A 6000-nucleotide genomic window follows, 5' to 3' on the forward strand; every position below is an offset into this window, starting at 1 on the left:
TAGTGGAAGGTGTCCCTGCCCATGGCAGTGAGGTGGAACAAGATGAGCTTTAAGGTCCTTTTCAACCCAAACCAGTCTATGGTTCTTTGCTGGTGGTCTCAGGATAGGAGAGGTGACATCAGGTTTGTATTCCCTCCCTGCACCATGCTGGCCCACAGACCTGGTCCTTGTCAGGACTCCTTGGAGGAATCTCTTCCAGCCCTCCCTCCTCTCTGTACTGCTGGTTTTGGCTGGGAGCACATGCTGATCCCGGTCACCACATGAGGGTGCCAGTGCTGTTCCCCTGCCACGATTTGCTGCTGCAGCAGTGAACTCCAGGGTGCAGATGGGGCTGTTCCCTGGGCTAAGGCCGGTTTTGGGGGACACCTCTGTCCCGGGGACCCTTGTGAGGGTCTGTGATGTTCCTGCGAGAGAGCACGGGGCATTTGGTGCAGTGGGAGATGTGGGGAGGCAAGCAATGTCCTGGAGGGATGCAGAGATGCAGAGACCCTCTGCTGCTCCAGACACGTCCCTCTGTGGGCACAGTTACACCAGAGCTGTCTGCAGGGTAGGGAGATGATGTTTTCCGACTCACTAAAGCCCAGCACTGAGGGTCTTGGTAGCCAAAGCACTTCACTGATGCAGTGGGACCACGAGCCTGCCTGACTGTGAAATGGAGAGGTGGAACCTAAGCTCTTGAGCAAACACAGAATGTGTGGGGGTTTATGGGTAGCTCTCAGAGCTTTGGATTTGTGTTTTGTTTGCCTGTTATTCAAATTGAATTAAAAAAAAAAAAGAGACCCTCTCTCTGGTAGGAAAAGCGAACATAAGGTCTGTCTGGATAAAGGGGAAGCCCTTCTTTTGTACAATAGCTCAGCGGGTAGGGCATCCTCCCCAAGGAAGGGGGAAAGCTGGGCTTGATCCTTGCTTCTGCCAGAGGGGAGATACAAACCCCGGGCCACACAAGACCCCAGAGAGCACCATAAAGAGCGGGCTGTGAGCATGTCTGGTGCAGAGAGTTTTCCTTGCTCTTTCCTGTTATTTTAAATAATTAATGATTTGATGGATCAGGGAGTGGAGAAGGCAGGTGTCCTGTCTCCCTGGAGAGCAGTCTGTGCACCCGGCGAGACGGAGCCTTGCTCTTTCTCGATGAATATTTAAGTGTCTTCAGACAAACTGGAACGGTGCCAGCAGGAATGGCTGAGAAGGGCTGAGCCCTTCCCACTGGGTATCCTAGTGCCTGGGGGCTGGGGAAACAGCCCTGAATAGGGCAGGGAATAAGAATAATCCCTGCTTGTACAGACTATGGAAGTACCAGGCAGCCCAGCCTTAGGTGGGACCTCCGGCTCTTGCTAGTCTTTTGTTATGCTGTGAGGAATTCTTGGATGGAAAGCTGTCTGGATTTAACCTGCCAATGTTAATGTCATTGTCATTGTCTTCCAGAGCCTGAATCAGCCAGGACTGATCACCCACAGCTCTTCTGCTGCTCAATGCTGACCTTGGGAGAGAAGTAGTGCAGATGTACGGAAAGTTCGCATCTGTTTGTGAGCTTGGGTGTTTCCAGCAGGCAGAAAAAAGCAATGTAGGCAGTTCCTTCTGTCCTTCCTGAAGAGGTATGTGTTCAGGGGTGGAAGGGACCAAGCCTTTCTGCTGATACCAAGTACAGAATGCTGTGACAATTTATTAACGACACTGAACACTTGCCTGGCGATCCATTTATTAGCTAACAGACCTAAAAGAGCTTCTGGATTTTTCCACTAAGGTTGTAGCATAACAAATGACAGAGGGAGGTGGTAATTTGATCTCTTTTTACAATATATTCCAGACATTGACCCCATCTTCAGAATGGTGTTAAAGTCTTTGAATTTCTTTCACTTGAAGAATAATTTTAGGTGAGCCAGCTACGTGCTCTTTGTCACTTAGAAGTGAAGCTCTCCAACAGAGCATTCTGTGCTCTAACCTTGCATGCACAATTTTTATGTACTGGTTTAGGATAATCATTATTTTCAATCACATTCAAAAATCACCAGCCAGGCTGCTTAAATCCATGTCATTTTAAAATGTGCCTCTGTTAGCTCTCTGGTTTAGGTGTATACACCGTGATTTTAAAGTCGGTCAGATTTGCAGTTAGCCATGTAATGCAGCCCACAAACCAGTATGTGTTTATGCAGAAACAGTTGCTTACCTAAAGGTTTAGCAAATTGGACTTTAATTTATAATCTTCCTTTGGAAGCAAAACTGGAAGGTGACTCCTCCTGCCTGCAGCTGCCTGTAGTTTGGGAAGCCAAGCCTCTGCTTTCCTGGAGCTGCCCACAGCAGGGGAGCCTGGCTGGGGAACAGCCTCCATCCCTGGAGGATTGTCTTTTCTGACATATGCTGCCACAGCCAGGGAATTGAATATTGCATGGGAGAGGGGATGACCACGTTCCTCTTTCACTGCTGATGGTCTGTTTTTACATGACAGGGTGTCAAAAAGCCCAGTGTGCTGAGGTAGCAACCATGGGCTATGCCTGACAGCACCTAAACCAGATCTTTGGGCTCTGTGGTACACAGCTGCCATTGATGCCGTGAGGAATTGTATGTTTGTGCTGCTTAATGTCCCTGCTGTGGCTATGAAAGGGACTAACCATACCAGTTCTGTGTTTTGGCTTGCAAACTGTGCTTTCAGATATGTCCCATTAGAATGGAATACACGTTACAGCTCTGGCTACATGGCTTCATGTGTGGCTCCAGTTTATTTATTTTTGTCTGTGCTAGGCTTTTAGTTGTTCTGTAGACTAGGTTATTTTTGGTGCTTTCTTTGATAACTCTGTTCCTGTGACATGCTGTGGAGCCAGAACTCCTCTGGGAACATACCAGCAATGCACACAAACATCAGCCCTGTAGCTTCTAACTGTCAACATATGGAGCTTTCAGAAGGCCTGGATACCTAATGGGACTCCACAAACCCATTCTGGAAGCTTGAGAAGCCATCCAGCACTTTCCTCAAAGGCTGCATTCATTTCCTTGCAAGGCTTCCACAGAGGAACAGCTTGTTAGAGGGACCTGTGGAGCTTGGAAGCTTTGCCAGTAATAATTCAGGCCCAATTTTGAAGTCAAATATTTAGCTAAACAGAGACTGTCTGATGACTGGATTAAACACAGACTGCATCTGAGTGAGCTCAACACTTCAGGTTTTTGTCAGTGTCCATTTCACGAGCCTATAATTCCATTTTTCCTGTCTTCCCAGACTCTGCTCATCCTGTGTCGTGTTTCAGACAGCACAGAATGAGGTATTTCGGCAGAGCTGTTGCTCCTAGCTCAGAAAGCAGCCTGAATCACAAAGTGATGTTTTCTGCTTTAGGCTTAGGAGTAATCCAGTATTATGGGATTGGGAGGAAATCACATTGGAGAAATTGAAGGGTTTGTTTGTTTGTTTACAAGAAAAAGTCTGAAGGAAGTCAGAGTTGTCAGAGAGGGTTGGTGAATGAGCCTTGCCCTGGGAGATTCTGCTGCATGGTGTTGACACAGATAATTCAGTCCGTGTAACTGGAGGTTTCAGCTGGTGATTTTGCACTTCCCTCTCCAGTCACTCTCGCTTCCCAAAGCCAATAGGCCTTTAAACCCCTTGAAAAGATAAATGGGCTTAAGCTTCTATGTAGCTTTGAAAGTGAAGCTTACACATAATTAGCACTGTGGCCGGGGTTGTTCCTGGCGATCAGGTCACTCCTGTTGATCCCTGACCTCCACACAGAGCTTACTGACACTGTATCTTCCAACTTGGTGTATCCTTCCAGCTGTGAAGAGCTGGGCTCACATCTGTCCTGCAGGAATATATGAGAAGCAAAATAATACCTGCCCAGTACCATTTGTGCCTGACTGATATCTTAGAAAACACTGTAGGGGGTGGAAATTTGTTATTTCTGTGATGCTTTGCTGAAGGAGGTCATTATTAGCCCATTGTGTTCAAACCCTCTTAATGCCTGAGTCCCAGGTTTGACCAATGGTTGGGAGATTACTGGTGTGACAACGTCTGTCTCATGGTGATGATCAGTTCACAGTGGTCATTCAGTGTTTTGAACTGCTTCCTTTATTGGAATCATGGAGGCTGGTCTTTCAAAGCTGGGAATACGCCCCCAGTATGCTCTTAAAAATCTACTATGTGACCAAAAGCAAACATATTGGGGAAAGATCTAAAGGGCAAAATATTCTTTCTTGAATTTAAGAAGAGAAGTGGTGAGATGGAGCTGGGGTCCTGGCCCTCTGGTTCAGATCTGATGGATAACTGAGCAAGTGTTTGGTTATGGGAGGTGGGAAGGGCTGCCTTGTATAAACCAAGCAATAATCAGACACTGAATCCTAATCCCCTCGCTGACATGCCTGCAGGCAATGTTTTCATTCTCACTTCCCTGCATGTGTAAAAAGAGGGAGGATCCTCTGCTTCCTGGGCCTCTGAGGACCCTCTGGCTCCTGAAGGCAGTCTCTTCCCTGCTCTTTACAGGACAAAAGTGCAGCTGAAATGTAGGATCTTATAACCATAAACCCAAAGTGCTGAAACCTACTGCCAGAGGCACAGCCCCGGGCTGCTCTTATGCCACAGCGCAGGACTCGATGCAAAACCTGAAGCAAAACAAAAAATTGTGTTTGAGGATTTAATAAAAGCAAAGTGGAAGCAAAGGGTTGCTCAGCTGTGATGCCGTCACTCCTTTCTTCTCTGACCCCATGGAAAACCATGGAGTGCAACAGGAGCAGGCAAGCACACTGTTAGGAGGCAGCAGTGCAGCTTTGGAAGTGTTTCATTTCTCTCTCTCAGCAATTTTCTTCCAGAGCCCAAAACATCTGTCTCTGCCTCCAGCCACATGCAAGTGCACCGAGAGCATTTTGTTCCAAGCCTAATGAGTAATTTTATGGTCTTGGAATTTGAGAGAAGGAGAGGGGGCTGGGACAGCAGATGGAGTCATGTGCTCTGTAAGGAGTTCTGCTGATGTCGAATCACAGCCTGATGACTTTTGTTTTATTGCAGCCCACCAGGCTTCCCTTTAAAGTCCGCTGCTAGAGTTGCTGGTGAGCAGTGCAGGAACAGCTCCAACACAGGCTGCTGCATTCCAGGGGCTTCCTCACTGCTGGGCACAACAAGCAACATGGAAAATAATGACATCAGTGGAGAGGAGGTGGGGGAGCTCAGCTGGGCGTCAGCTCTGCTCTGTGTGCGGAGGGAGCACACGTGAATGCAGAAAGCACTTTGCCTGTCCCGCCTCTGCCTTCAGAGCTCAGGAGGGATGAGAGAACAAACAACCCCAGGCAGATGTGTAATCACACCACTTGAGTGTCGAGCAGATGGTGCTGAAATGTGGGGACGCACGTGGTCTGAGAACAGGTATAGAACGAGCTGATTCCAATTGTCGCTGTTCTCCAGCGTTTTAAAAGCACAACCCCAGCTTTCTCTTTGAGAAGGACAGTTATCTGTGGGGAGAGATAATCTATACACAGCACAGGAAACAGAAGGCAGATGTCATCTGTTTATCATATGTTTCCACCACGGGGTCTTCCTTTGGGACAGGCTTGCAGATCCCTGGCCCCGAAGCAGGACTTGGCACAGCTCCGTGGACACACCATGCTGTGCTTATCAGGGGCAGAAGAATATACAGAGCTCTTCCTCCACCTGCCCAGGTTTTCCTGGTCTGAAGAGCAAGTTTATATTCACTCACTGTGACTCAGCTATACAGTCTGACTCATTTTCTTGCTGTTACTCATAGAAAAGGAAAGCCAAATGGCAACCAGTCTGTGCCTGTAGCCACCTGTAATTCTGCAGCTTTCTGCTGTTAATCTTTGGATGACTTTGTCGGCACTAACACACTTATCCAGCTGAAACTTTTAATACTTCTCTCTACAGAGAAAGACTGATTAGAAAATAAAGTTTTCTACCCCTAAAGCTAAGAGGAGGTGTGCTAAATCTCCATGGCTGCTTGTAGAGGTCCTCAAATGGGACTTTTTCAAGTGGACACTTCACAGGAGTAGCAACGGGCTGGGACCAGAACTGGA

This window comes from Chiroxiphia lanceolata, chromosome 12 (assembly GCF_009829145.1).
Source record: "Chiroxiphia lanceolata isolate bChiLan1 chromosome 12, bChiLan1.pri, whole genome shotgun sequence".
NCBI lineage: Eukaryota > Metazoa > Chordata > Aves > Passeriformes > Pipridae > Chiroxiphia > Chiroxiphia lanceolata.